The sequence below is a fragment of the Apteryx mantelli genome, chromosome 16 (assembly GCF_036417845.1).
Source record: "Apteryx mantelli isolate bAptMan1 chromosome 16, bAptMan1.hap1, whole genome shotgun sequence".
Classification (NCBI taxonomy): Eukaryota; Metazoa; Chordata; class Aves; order Apterygiformes; family Apterygidae; genus Apteryx; species Apteryx mantelli.
The window spans coordinates 7,767,686-7,783,169 of record NC_089993.1 but is presented as its reverse complement, the minus strand read 5'-3'; the positions used below and the strand labels follow the sequence as shown (position 1 = coordinate 7,783,169).

The window sequence follows — 15,484 nt, the reverse complement described above, 5'->3', positions numbered from 1 at the left end:
TCCGCGCAGGGGGCCGGGCCGGGCCGGGCCGGGCGGCTCCGCGGGGCTCCGCCGCCGCGCTCCCGGGGTTTGGGCTTCCAGGGGCGAAGGGGCGGCGGTGAGGGGCTGCGGGGCCGCGGGGCCGCCGGGCTGCGGCTGCCCTGCGCTCCGCTCCGCTCCGCTCGGCTGCCCTCGCCGCGTTTCGGCCCGGCCCGGCCCGGCCCGGCCCGGCGGCCCATTGTACGCCGGCAGCACGCAGCGCGCCGCTCGCCATTTTTAATTAACCCTCGCGGAGGGCTGTTCAGAGCCGCGGCTGCGGCCGGGCCTAGCGCGGGGCGGCGCGGGCCATGTGTGGCTGCGGAGCCGGCGGCCCTGATCCTGCACCGTCATGCAGTTGCGCCGCTCTCACCGGGGAGGCAGTACGTTTGCAGGCTGGTTTCCTACTTCTGTCCGGCGGAGTCCCTCGAGTGGCCCCGCCAGCATTTTCACGCTCTGCCTTTATTTGTTTGTTTGTTTATTCCCCCTGTGTACTGCACCTTACCCGTGTGTCCAACAATTTAAAAACAATTTGGGGCAGACGCACGGTGGGATTTTATTTCATAAGCAAAGGGTAGTCACGCTATGCTGTTTGTACCGATGGTGTTTGACTTGGAGGTCAAAAACACCAAACTACTTAAATATTGCTTAGAACGTCTGGTTACGAATGCAAATATTCGAATGAACACTAACAAAAACATTCACGGACACAAGGTATTTTCCTTGGGAAGCATGACAGTTGATTCAGCAAATGTAGAGTTTTACTTTAAAATATGCATTGAAATTATGAATAGCAAAGGTATTTTAGTGGAAGTTTGTCATAGTGACTGTGAGACTAGATTTCAGGATTAAAAGGTCATTATATAAAGCCTTGCGTTTTTAAACATAAAGCTTTATTTCATAAAATAATAGTTAAAACTTATTTACTGTTGGAGCGACTACATCTGTGTTTCTTGTTTTAGAAAAATCTCTAAATTGGCATTTATGTAGTATATGGCAAATATATACAAGAAACTGGTTTAAAAAAATACCTCATATCTGTTTGTATGTGTGCATGCACATTAAGGCCCTGTGTGATATAGTTTCCAGCAGATTGTTTGATAGCCTTTAGCAGTTTGCCCTTTTCCAGTATTCAAGTCCTTTAGAATACTGCCTGTATGTAATGTTTCTTTGATTTTTTTTTTTTTTTTTTTTTTTTAATGGGCTTGATGCTCTACCGTGCTGGGCACACTGTGAAATGCTGAATGTTTTTGGTCAGTTTAAGGTGTTCAGTACTTCTTTGGATTGCGTCCCCTCTGTCAGTGGGAAAACAGAAGTCTGAAATATAAGCGGAAATCCCTTTGATATTTGAGGAAATCTTATGCTAGTGGCCACCTCCACCCGGAAGAGTCCGTGTACATATTAACTCTGAGAAATCTTAATAGCATTATCTCAGAAATCTATTTGAGTTGTGTTAGGCAATACACAGCTGATTCAGAGTGATATTATTAACTTACTAATTTGTGAGAGCTTATTTAACTGTCTCTTTATGCAAGAAAAGTTTAGGTTTCAGAGTTTTTTGGAATGCTTGATCTTTCTGAGGAATTTGCGTTAAGTTTACCAGATTGGTGAGGTTAGATTCTTGCTACTTTTTTATTAAAAGTTGATGTCGTAGGTGTGTATTCGTTTATTGTACAAAACAGTGTCTGTCTTGTTATGTATGGGTGTTTGTGCTTTAGTTTAAAGCAGTGAGGAAAATGTTTAATAACATGTAGTTAGCTTAATTTTAACATGCATAAAACAGTGTCAAATGCCATTCTTCACTGAATGATCACATTAGATTTAGGAGGTATGTGAAGAATGTACAGTGGAAAATTGCACATCTTGATTTTGAATTATGTGAAGGTTCACTCTATTCTGTATGCAGCTGTACTAGATGAACAGTTTGAAATGAGTGGAATAATTGTTTTAGAAGTAGTAATAAGAGTGTGGAATTAAACTCTTCTGAATTAAACTGGATGTGATATTTTGAGTGTCTGCTCTCTTGTCCCTTTCCCTACTGACCAATTTGCTCTTCCTTGACCATCTTTTGGACGGTTGATATAAATGAAAGTTGTACAAGACAGGGCTATCAGACTTCAGGAGAGAGGAAGACATTCACTTTAAAAAGGAGTAGTACTTAATCTGTGCAGCATGAAGGAAAGAAGCAGTGATAGCCTTGATCAGGGGCAGGTATCTACTCTGTGGGACCATGTGTGATACAAGCTCCCCTACTTGCAATGCTTTAGCTAGAATGATGTTGTATTATGAATTGCCTTTCTGTACGTTTAGTCTTCTGTTACTTGTGGGTATTGTGTTTGTAATGAGCTTTATTCATACTAGGTTATGGCGGCAGTGATGCATGGCAAGAGAAACTTTTAAATTTGAGGTCCGTTTTTTGGGGGGGGGGGGGAAGTAAGTTGCTTCCCTTTAGTTGAAGGCAGTTGCTTCCATAGCTGAGGATAAAGTTGGACAAATGTATCATCTGCTGCTGCTCATTCTCATCCCCTGTATCACCCCAGCAGTTCGGCTAGTGCAGCTCTTTGTGATTATATAGTGATCAAAATTAAAAACAGAACAAGATTTTTATGTAGTTCTTTTTTTTAATTTTTAATTTGGTGCATACTGCAGCCTCATTTAGTGTTGTACGAATGTGGTGAAAGTTTGGCACAGGGGTGGGGAGGAACAAGAAGGGCTGCTTGAGCTGGCATGGATACTGACAGTTATCTTGGCCAAACAGTGTCACAGGTAATGGGTTTTGTATGTACCCCCTGCTCACTGCTGCCTAAAAGCACATGTTTGTAGCCAACATGGCTGCTTCACATCCAACAGCCTGGGAGTATGGACATGAGCCTGCCTCGGTTTTAGAAGAACTGACAGCTTGTGGCAGCTACTAGTATATTACCCCGTCGAAATTCTGAAGAGTTTATTTGCCCATAGACTAACTTAAGTTTATTGGGGGAAAAAAATAATAGTTTTTCTATACTCTCTGTAAGTTGCTTTATTGTGCAAAGAACGACAGCTATCTGTTCAGTTACTAGTGAGCTGTTCTATAAAGTAGCATTGAATCTCAGTCCAGATACGGTATACATACTTCCTCTGTAACTTCTTTGCACAAATATATCTAACTCAACTTCAAAGAACTTAGCTTAATACAAATCTACAGTTACGTATTTCGTAAAATGCTTTCATTCCTTCCACGGAAAGTCTCTTTTGCAGCTTAAAAACTGTAGGTTTCCCTTGTTTATAGCTTGAATCTTCCTCTTTGTAGTTTCAGCCCTTTGCCCTTAGTTATATACTTGTGTTTCACATTATGGAAAAGTTTTTTTGGATGTAGCAAGCACATGCTTACCAAGAAAGTATCTGTGAAAACTAGATGATTGGTAATTCAGCTTGCAAACTTAAATTTTCTTTGTATCAGCCCTGCATCCTTTCAGATCACTGCTGGGTTTTTTGAGCTTTTTGCTAGTTAGGGCAATTTAGAGTTGAGATTTGAATTCCAGGTGAGTTGACACAAGATATTTAGAAAGAACAAGAAAAAATATTTTTGACAAGTTGCTCTGTGTGGGTGTGTATGTGAAAAGTTTAAAATTACCCTTTTTTGCAGTTTCTGCACAATTGAAAGTTATACCTAGTTTGCTTTTCACTGATATTTTGATCACTACTGCCAGCATTTACTAGATTTCTGTCCCACTGTGTAATATTGGTCTTGGGTACATTAACTTATTTTTTTGCTTGTCTTCTGAATGGTTACTTCCCTATAATATTTTTTCTTCATTAGCATTCTCAGTTCCTGGCAATTTAATACAATTTGCATGCATAACATACTGTTCATTCCATTTTTTTGCTTTGGATAATATAACTAATGGAACTGTTTTTGTTTGTGGATGATGGTCCCCATTTCTGAAAGAAATCCTGCCCTGGCTAGCATTTTATGTTTGGAAGGGCTATACAAAACTGTCGTGGTGACACTTAACTCTGGGCTTTTTTTAATCGTTTGGAGTTAACTCAGGACTGCTTCCTCTTTGTCCTGCTTCTCTGCTTTTCTCCTTCTGAAGGCCTGTATCCTCCTCCTCCTTTTTTTTTCTTTCCTTTTCCCCCCTGAGCTCCTTTACTGTCTTCTATATTGCTGCTAGCCAAGTGGTGATAAAATGTGGCTGTATGTTTGAAAGGAGAATATCCAGCCTAAAGTCATCATGTGAACGTGGGTATTTGCTTGTTTATATGTTCTCCTTGCCCCTTCCCCTCCCAGCCTTGACATTTTTCCATGAAATGGATGATGCTCACGTGAGGGGGGATAAAAATGCTGATGCAGCAGACAACAACCAAAATTAAGTTGATGCTGAGGTTTAATGTCTATACCTAAGAGTGAAGAACCGGGCCTGGTCTCGTTCCCACTTTCGGTAATATTTAGTAACTCTGGAGACAGCACACTTGGCCTTGGGAAAAGACGTGCATTGCATCATTATCAGGTAGCTGTTGCCTGCCAGCTGAGAGCGCAGCATCAGTACCGTACCTGGGTTTGCTCTGGGTGCTCCTCACGACCTGAGCCATAAACAGATGGTCAGATCTAGTAAACTTCTGTGAGGGAGAAGTGAACTAAATGAAATATTGGAAAATGTAGGCAAAATTCAGAAGGAAGTAGTTAGCATACTATTCAAGATGAATGATATACATATTTTTATATCAGACGACTTTACTCCATTCCGGTTGTTGCATGGTATTGACTGAATTCAGAATGGAAGTAAAATGAGCTGCCGATTATTACTAGGTCACTGTGCTAAATAATGTAGCAAATCATGTATGTAAAAGTAATATAACCCCAAACTTTAAAACATGCAAAAAACACACTTGGAGATAGTTGTTTGAGACTGTTTGGAATGAATCAGTTTCATACCCACAGAATAATTTATCACAGGTAAATCTACAGAGTGCATCCAGCCTGTAGCAGTTAAACCAGTTTAGCCAGTACATCTTGCATGACATCATTCGATATTTGGGGTAAGGGTGAAAATGAACTGGTTTAGAGCTTGTGAAGCATCCAATTTCTCTTAAATGATTATAAATTTAGAATAAGGCATTGTTTGCTTTGGGTTGTGCTGTGAGGTGCCCTAGATTAGTTGATTTAATGCAACTTTGTATCTAGTGTCTGTTATGAGTTGATTGTGAAGGAGTAAAGTATTGGATGGCTTGCAATAGAAGATACAAATAATTCACAGAAAGTGTCTTGCTTCTCAAATATATTATCTATATTATATATAAAATTTGGTATATGCTGGTTTGACATTATCAGCAGCACGATTAACATTTATTATAAGGTGGCTTGGCAAGTAGAATGGGGGCTGGCGACTGGTGTGTTATTTGTCAAGTTATTAAATACCCAGGGTTGTTTTCCAAAAACATTTTTCTTGGTTACTTATGTTATTTAATGTATTTTGCTCAGATGGTTTCAGTATTGTAATTTGATACACTAGCAAAAAGCTATATATTTGTGGAATAAAAGTGCACATAATCACTGGCAACTGCTGTATCATAATGTATCTGTGCATATTGTTGCAGGTTTAGACTTACCTCTGACATTTTAGTATTTCTGCTAAGCCCTTTTTTGACCTAGGCTTGCTGATTATAGTAAAACAAGCTCTGTAACTTTAGAAGCATTGAGAGAACAGAATGGATTTTGAATGACTTGCCAGCAAAAGGAAGAACGCTCAGCCTGGAAGTACTATTTTATTCTAATTTGAATTTCCTTTGCATCATTAAGAGGCCGAGATTTTGTCAACTAGAAGTAATTCAGCTTATAACCAGCTCTGGAAATTGATAGATGGATTTTGAAAATGATTAAACTGTGCTGAATATTTGCAGTTTGGCAAAGACCGTTTTAGCATATCTTTTGCCATAATACCTAGGGATCTTTGGGTTACTCTTCAGAATACAAAAACACATTTAAAGACTGTCCTGTATTAGATATAATATGCAACTAGAACAACACAACTTGATTGTTTGGCATAAGAGCATGTGTATTTTTTTTTTTAAGCCAAATCCCTTCCAAAAATATGTGTAAATGGTAAATTTTGGTAAAACTGTCAAATTCTGTGATATAATCAGTATAACATATCTCAGTTTGTTTTTAATTGATATTTGGCAGCTGTTTTAAACATTACTGGAATAAGTTCCTCCTGACTCATTTAATCACGAAGATATAAACAAAAATTTCATGCTTTGTAGCGACTATCTTCAAACATTTTAGGAAAATGGGGGCATTCAGCATCTGCAAACCGGGAGTTCTCTCTGGCTGCAGCTGTGAAGTGAGCTCCAGAGCACCCGCTCCTCGGAGGAGATGGGGCACCAGGAACCTCCTGTTTAAACTGGGCAAGAGAAAACACCAGCACCTCAGCTTATTTTTGTGTATGCACAGGTAGATAGACAGTATTCCAGACATCACAGTCCTGAGCAACGTAAGGCTTTCCACATCAAAACCAACATCTTGACTCACACTCTGAAGCATATTGCCAGCCAGTGTAAGACAATGTTGGTAGTGAGCTGAAATGTTTTATGAGAGAAAAATTCCAAATCAGTTCCTAAAACTATTGCAGAAGTTGTTTACATCCTAGGAGAGGTGATGATTTTTTTTAATGTAATCACACCAGTTTGATATGGGACATCATAGAAGTACAGGAGGACATAACTCAGAGCTTTACTTTTTTTATCTTAAGTGATTGAATGCATTAATATAGAGCTCACTTTAAATGTATAAATCTGGCAAGCATTCTTAAAACCGTTTTTCATAATTTCCCTTTTCCTGGTGTAAATAGAAAAGATGTGTAGGAGTATCATTGGTAAAAGGGTTTACCTTAGCTTTACGCTTGCTCTTGTGGTGTTTTCGCTAGGTGCAACAGAAAAAGAATGTTCTAACGAAATAAGAAATCTCCAGCTGTGCGCACACATTATTATTTCCAACATTGTTGATGGAGATTTTGATAAAAGAATGAGAATGCAAAATCCTTTTAAAATTTGGCAAAGATTTTAATTCCAAATCCATCATAATGGACCAGTATTATTCCTTTTAAATCTTTAGATCAGGAATCAGTGGTGTAAATTTATTTCATAAAGTGGCTAATTCTTGAATGAATGATGTACAGAATTTACATTTATAGTAAATATATTAGTAATTGAGCTGATACATATAAACATTAAGAGAAGTGAAATTATATTTCTGCTTTCTTAAGAAGCCCACTTCCCAATGTAAATTACTTTGTGACTTTATAGGAATTATTTTATTGTAAATCTTGTTTCTGAGCTATGAAAATGTTGGATAAGTTGTGGGTTCCATTCCATGTGGACGAGTTCCCCGTGCCATAGCCAGGCTGGTGGTCAGCAGTGGTTCTGGGCTGTTTGCACGCTCTGGGGGAGTCTGAACTCCCGACTGAGAAGGAAGCAATCCTGCAAGGGCGCCGAGACAGGCGTTGCTGCACAGGCCTGATGCTCCCTTGTGCTTACAGTCTGCCCTTCATCCCTCAGGAGGGGACAAAGACTTTTGGGGACATGTTTTAAACTTTTAAATATTCTGCAGTTCTCCCACTGCTCTTGAAACGGAGCTGGGAAGTGGGGGACTGTAGCTTGTAGATTCTGGTTTGCAAGTCATAGGATCAGAAAGGCTGGCCATGCTGGGCCTGGTGTCTGTATTTGCATGCACTGCTGTATGCATCACTATTTTAAGCATCAGCGTAAAACCATTACTGATCTGTGTCCTGTTAGGCTACCCTTGCCCCGCATGACTAGAAAAGTATCTGTGTTGAATTGCACTGATGTCGATAGCGCTATACAGTATTCCAACAGCAACTTGTTACATTTTGTTGTATTGATAGTCTGGTTATTGTAACAGAATGGAGAGGTTCCTGAGTGTCTGGGGAGCGAGCATGGGTTTTTTTGTTTTGTTTTATTTTGTTTTCTCTACCTAGAGATACGCTTTGTTCCAGACAGTCAGGACAGTTGACAGTCTTGGTACTGGGGGAAGGTAGTTTATGTACCATCTTTGTGTTTGTTCAAGAAGAACAGGGGTAATTACATTTGAAGGTAGGGAAAAACTTGCATGCTTCCTTCCTGCTTGTAAACCCAGGCCCTTTTCCTAATGCAGCCAGCTCGTAGCTGTTGCTGTTCAGTAGCCATGAAATTTATCTCAGTTATGTACTACCAGGATATTTCTGGTAACCATAATCAGCTAACAGTTTTTAGACAGAAGTTTGCCTTCACAGCATGTCTTATCTGTTCTATTTAGATAAATGGTTGATTTACTTGTGTTAGAGATTTTAGAGATGTCTAGATACTCGGATGCTGCTTTACTAGATTTACAAGCTTCAAATTCGAAGACCATGTCAGATGTACTTTTTTTTAAAGGAGGTTCTTAATTCTGCATCTGCTTGAGCACAGACTGTGTGAATCCCATTTTATTGTTCATTAAATCAAGGTAAGGGTAGCTGGACTTCCTTCTTCATTGGGGTAGCAGGGAACTGACCTCTTCCAAAGAATTTTTCACCTGAGTAAGTGTTACATGCTTAAAGATTTTGAGGGATGTGCCTGATTTCTGGAGGATAGTTGATATAAGTTTGAACACACAAGTAACTAAAATCTGCCTGTAAGTTATATGCAATGGGTCATAAAGACATTACCATGTGCAAAACCCTCTTGGCTAGTAGCAATTACAGTAGTTTTGTTTCACAATTTTCTTCTTCTTTCTTTTCCTTCTTCTCATTCTTCTGGGGGGTGTGTGTGTGTGTGTGTCTTTTTATCTCCTCTGTTTCACTCTGACTTTGTTTCAGATTCTGCCTGGAGTTCAACCCGGGGCCAAAAAACAATCACCTTAAAAAATAATATAGCACTTTGCAATATTGCCCTCATGCCATAAAGGTAGTAACCATAAGTGGATTTCTTTTCCCTTTCTTAAAGCCTTCTAACAGTTTAGGAATTAAAAAGGAGAAGCAGTTAAAACAGAAGTATTTGCCAGAAACTGAAACTTACTGATTTGCTTTAAAAAGGCAATGCATTCTAAAATCTTAACTGATTGATTTGATAAAAATTTGTTGTTTCTTCAGATTTATTGCTTCAGTTATATATTGATTTGCAGATATTTTATTGTTCCCTGCAAATTTGTCTTGTCTTTTAACCTGTTCTGTTCATCAGGTTTGATGCTTTGGTTTACACACTGTTTGTGTAAGTGTGCCTTTCAAAGTCATAAAGGGTTGGCTTGGGAGGCATTGGATCCGTGTTATTCGAAAGGATTAGTGGGGTCTCCCTCTGGAGCAAAGTTGTGCAATTTCTTTACTTACCAACGGATCTCTGCTTGGGAAGTCATCTCTTGATCTTGATAATAGCATAGATTGGTAATTGAACCTTCAGGTTAAGGGAAAAAATATTTAGAAAGTTGCAGGAGAAGTGGATCTAGTTTCATGTTTGGCAGTTGCTTGTTCATAAGCAGACCTGTTTATGCTTTATTCTGTCTGCTCTGCTTTGCCAGAAGAGCACTTTGTGTGGCTATACCATGAGACTGGTGGTTCTGCAGCCTGTTCCCGTGCGGCTGAATGAACAGCTGTATTGGCTCAAGCGGAGGGAAGGGCCTAGAGGTGTGAATGAGTTTGAGGACTGTGTGAGTTGGCATTGGCACTGAAGAAATGCATATGGAACCACAGCATCTGTCTTCAGACTTGTAAACGTGGGATAAAATCACTTCAGCTTTATTGGTCAGTGACCTCTCTTGGTGGATTAAGAAAACATTCTAACTAATTCTTTAAGACCTTTCAGCAGCCTTCAGTATAATGAACCGAGAGGTGTTAACATTAATGCGATGAGAGACAGAGCCTTAAGCGGTTCTAGTCAGTAAGTTTATCTGTTGGTCATCTTGCAAATTGTGCATGCACCAGAAGCATTTGTATAAACATGCATTGCAAATTAATAATAAAGAATAATCAACATTTAGGTACTTAGTGGCAGCTTTGAAGAGCAAAACTAAAGTCAAATCCAAAAACCAGTATTGGGTTGCTTGAAGTACAGCATAGTCAAAGTCTGAACAGGAGTCGCAGGACCCTTCCTAATGGTTTATGTGCCCATACGTGTAAAAGCATGCTTTTGCTAGTAAAGTTATACAGGTAGCACTGAATTCAAAACTGAGCACAACATTCAGGCCTATTTTATTCGAGAACATTATTATTGTTACCCAACTTCTGCTTAAATGTAATAGCATAAGCCCATTCACACATAGCAGATCTGCATTCGAGGCCTCTGTAATCGGAGATGTCGGACATCTCCCACGTCCACAGTGTGTCTCTAACTGGTACGGTGTCAGGTGGTTGTGCAGCGGTCCAGCTACCAGAGTGAGCAAAAAAGAGGACGATTCTAACCCCAAACTGCAGGGAACGTCTTGAATTTTGGTCAGGGCACATTACCTTAGTTATTCTATCAGATGACTTCTTAAATGCTCCTGGGAGCCAGGACAAGGGTTTGGGTGTAGTTCTGTATAACACTGCTCCAGAGAAAAGGTGTATTCTAGAGGAGGTCTCGACCTCTGCCTTTTGCCTCCTCACTGGTACAACACAACTGTTTGTGGAAGCACTTAGTAAATCAGATGAATGAAGAGACCTGAATTTAAAATAACTTCCTTATTTTGGGTTTATTTTTAACCTCACTCAGTTCACTGATCTTGTTTACTGTTTGGCCCCACAAACAGTTGGGTCAGATTGAGTGAAGAGGCAGGAGGGATTGAAAACTCTTAAGCCTTTAATATTTTTTCTTTGCTTTTCCCCCTCTTCCCCCCACCCCGCTGTATTCTGTTTGACACCAGGGCCTGTCTCCCCAAGAAGGGAGACAGGGATCTAGCAAAATTTTAAGGAAAAGTATGTAATCAAAGCTTGCACAACTTTCAGTGCTGGTCTTACCTGATCTTACCATTATAAAAATTGTGTGCTGATCAGATGCAAACCACTTCTGGGGATGCTCTTGTTCCCACTGCAGGCCTCACTCTCAGTATCCTCCCCCTCGGTTATTCCATGTAGCTAAAAATAGTCTCTCGCATTTTCCAACTTGAAGACACATCTGAAGGATCTTCAGCTTTCTCACTTGGACTAAGTGGGCTGCTATTTTCTGATTTATGTACATACTAAAATCTCAAACAGTTACCTCCAATCATAATCTAAATGTATTTGCTGGGTTTTTCCAACCTCTTGTCCAAACTAGCTTTTCTTTTGGTGTTTTCAGTCCTCATCAGCACAGCAATAAAAGTTTCAAGGTCACGTTCAGATCGGGACCTAGTGCTTATTGCAACTGTCTTCTATCAGCCAAGATGCCTGGCCGGCTTAATGGTCCTGATTTAAACAGGAGCCGCTGGTTTATGAAATGTAATTGGATCACACAACAGTTTGCAGTAAGCCTGTCAGAAGAAATTTGAAGTTAACCTGTTTCATTATCAGCAAAATTTGTAGGAAAATATGTACAATTTTGGTCATTCTAAGTTCAGTTTAACTATACCTTTGCATTGTTAGCATTATGGTCATAGGTTAGACTTAAGAATACAAAGGTGGCTTAATGCTGGAGCCAAATAGTAAATAGTTCTAGTTAGTATAGCTTGAGGAAAATATTGGCAGAGATTAAGATTAACTGGGTAAATGATAATTTTTGAGCTCTCATTTTAATATAGCTTGAAATGCATATTAATCACCTCAGATGTATGCTTTATTAAGTCAAAGGGTAGATGTGCAGTAAAAGTATTTGAAGTTTTGGCAGGATACAACTTTTGTAAGTAGAGAGATTTGTGTTTGTGTTTTCTGATTTAAGAACATTTTTGAAGTAATTGGAATTGTTGAGTAATTTATGGGTCATTCCTACCCTGACTGTTGCATACTGTGAACAGCTAGTTAATGCCCGAGTGTTATAAAACCATTCTTGGTGGCAGTGTTGCATTGTTGATTTCTACATCATGCTCAGAAATTTTCCAGAGGAGAAGTGTAACTTGCTTCTACAGTGGGAATGGGTCGCTCATCCATAGCCACGTGGTGGGCTGTGTCAGTTCATCTGGCAGTAACCTCTTTCCCTAGGGGCAATTCTGGGGATGGCACACTTTATGCCACTGTATTTCCTAGGTGAGAGTGAGCGAAAGGTGGCAGAAGGTGTGCTGTGGGGAAAAAAGCTCCTGGAAATAGCTCCCTATTTCCAAAATAATTTGTCTGTCCTCCATCCTGGTCCAGCTCAGAAGAGAGCCTGGAGAAGCGGGCAACTGCAAATGACCTGCAGTTATGTTTCTAGCACAGTAGTTTGTGCTTGGTTGAAGCCTTGTATAGATGCTCTTTAGACCTGAACAGGGAAGAGACTGAAGGGGATCTGTTTTTTCCCACCCATCGCCACTGGGAAGACATCGTGTTAACTGCCTGTCAGGCAAGGGTGGCACCAGGGCTCAAAGGGGTAGCACAGAATTTTTAGCACTATACTAATGTCAGATGTTCAGTTTATATTCAAAAGATAGCTGTGTACTTGATTATCTTGATTTGGGCATGAATTTTCTGGGAGCTGGAGCACTTCCCTTGCCCTACCACATTTCTCCCCCACTTAAATTTTGCTCACTGAGATCTGTAAGTGTAGGTCATATGTTGTGGTTGAATGTGTGCAGGGCACACCCCAGGAGCTGCGCAGCAGTTGGATCTGTCCCTGTTCTATTCACTAGGAGCAAAAGAGGTTTTAAGATGATATTTTAATGTTAGTTCAATACTTGGCTATACCTGAATAACTTGGTTTTTGGCCTCTCCAGATTTTTAACCACTTGCTCTCTTGTAAGGGTTAGGAGAAAATAAAAATTACCGTAGATAAGCAGCTTGTCATAGTGGTGAGAAGTATCTTCTCCTTTCTCTGGAATTCTACCAGTTTTTAGATGTGTTTTTCAGGCAAAAATGATCAAATATAGGGATTAGAGATAGGTTGCCAGAACTACACTGAAATGCATGTTACTATTACAAAAAGTAATAAAGTGATAGTGCAGACAGCAATACATGCCACTGGCGGTAACGACTCGTCTGTGTACACCACGTATATGCTATGATTTCCGCGATCCTCCATTTATTTCTGAACAAAACTCAAAAATGCCATCATAGTCTTGAAAATGCATAATGACCTAGGACATGTGCTTCAGAAAGAAATTTGTCTACTGATTTTTCTGTTTCCACCTTAAGATAAAGCCTCGCAAAAGTTGTGAACCTGCATAGGCAGCGATTCTGATTGATCAATGTTGAGAAACTATATTGCCAGCATTCAGATTGCTGCTGGATAGATCTCTAGCCGAAATCTGCCTGTACCAAGTATACTAGGATATGAATTAAAGTATAGTGGTCATTTCTTTCATCCCAAATAAAGCATTCATGTAAAATGACTGCTCTATTAAAATAAAAATTCCCGATGTGTCTGGCTTTACTCCTTACTTGCAGCACAGAAAGTTAAAAGCTGCTTTTTGTTTGACCCAGTTTTGTATTTATTTGCATATTGGTTAAAATTGACAATGTAACAAATCAAATGAAAACTTTACATGTCCAGCAATCTTTTTTCATGCTCAAAATGACATTCCACTCAAATATTAAATGTTTCTACACTAAACAAATTATGTTCTTTTCCAGGTAAATAAAGTATATATATCCCTAGAGCAGTAATTGTAGCATGCGGTTAGTACAGAATCACCGAATGGTTGAGGTTAGCTGGGACCTCTGGAGATCGTCTGGTCCAACGCCCCTGCTCAAGCAGGGTCACCTAGAGCAGGCTGCCCAGGACCGTCTGGGCGGGTTTTGAATATCTCCAAGAACGGAGACTCCACAACCTCTCTGGGCAACCTGTTCCAGTGCTCTGTCACCCTCACAGTGAAGAAGTTTTTCCTCATGTTCAGACAGAACTTGCTGTGTTTCGGTTTGTGCCTGTTGCCTCTCGTCCGGGCACCGCTGAGAATACAGCTTAGGCAATACTGTCATTTAACAGCCTGTTTGAACAGGGTGCTTCAGGATCCCATAGACGGATCTTATGATTTTTCTAGAGTGCTTTGTACACCAGGATTAAGGGGTTTAGTTTGCATATGTGCAAGTGGTTTTTTATGTTTGTTTTGTTTTGTTGTGTGTGGTTTTGGTTTTTTGGGTTTTGTTTTTGTTTTTGTTGTTGTTTTTGGTTTTTTGAGGCGTTTAGTGAATGGATCTGGGATAAATTTTCTTCTTTCCCCAGTAGTGGAATTCAGCACTCAGATGAATGCTCCGTGGGCAACTCAAGGCACAGAATGAGCCCAGAACTACTGGACCTTAGAAGCTAGGTTATAGTTATAGTGACTTGAAATGCAGTCGGACTGCGAGAACACTACCCAGCGAGGTCTGAATTGTATTATGCGCTAAGGAATAAGCACTTTGGGCATTATAATTCTTACATGTATAATGTTCCTGTTTATCTGTGAAATTAATAAGAAATTGGATGCTAATATCATTGGGGAATAGAAAAGAATCAAAATAAAATACATTTTTTCAAAGACTTTTTAAAAAACAAATTTGGCTCTGAGTGCTGCATCTCCCAGGCAGCTATGATGGCAGAAGCAATAACAGAATCTAAACCCAGAACACTTATATATTGAAAGGTGTTTCGCTTTGTTCTGGGATCATGATTCTGTGTCAACATTTTGAAGCAAATATTTTAACAGAACAGAGGGGGTGTAGCAGTTAGTATGGTGAAGCAACAGTTTTTGTGCTGGGTTGTGCAATCCATTACAAGTTGTTGGCATACTGTTTCTCCTGTGTTCATGCAGTCTGGTCCTTGCAGTGGGCTTCCTCACTCCCGCCACACAGCTGAGTATGGGTTAAATCCCATGGCCTTGTCTTAAGAGGGGAATCCTATAGCTTTGTAGAAGATCTCTAGCAAAATAGCATCCCAGAGGTTATCGTCTGGATGTTTAGGGCAGTCTCTTGTTTTTCTAGGCTGTCCAAGCCAAAGCGAGGCAGACATTCTCTTGCCATACCTTTTGGATGTATGTCTTTCTCTGTTTTTGTGAGGTTTTTTTGGTCTTAAAAGGGTGCTGAAAATGTGTCAAGAGTAAAGAACCATAGGAACATAAAACACCTGGACTTGGCCTCATGAACTAGAACAAATCAAGACATATGTATGTTTAATTTCTTTATTTTTGCATTTTGATGATCAAAGAGTATAATAGGAAGAAGAAAGTATACCTGCTAGTTAAAAATATAGAAAATGTATTGTGCTCGATTGGGTTTGTGAACGAGCTGAAACTGGTAAATATTCTCCTGTTATGTGTGCAGAGATAAATTTCCTTTTGTGTATCTTAACTGCTAAAAGTATGCCAGTGTTGTTCCCACCCTGATAAACAGAACATATTGCCACTTACTTGTAGGCACCTGGTTTTTTGGTTTTGTGGGTTTTCTTGTTTTCTTTTTTTTGGGGG

General features: G+C 39.9%; 1 protein-coding gene across 1 annotated transcript in view; it reads left to right on the top strand.

Moving 5' to 3' along the window:
* USP7 (ubiquitin specific peptidase 7) overlaps positions 1–15,484 on the top strand; it is a 79,058-nt gene that overhangs the window by 749 nt on the left and 62,825 nt on the right. The window lies entirely within an intron of this gene.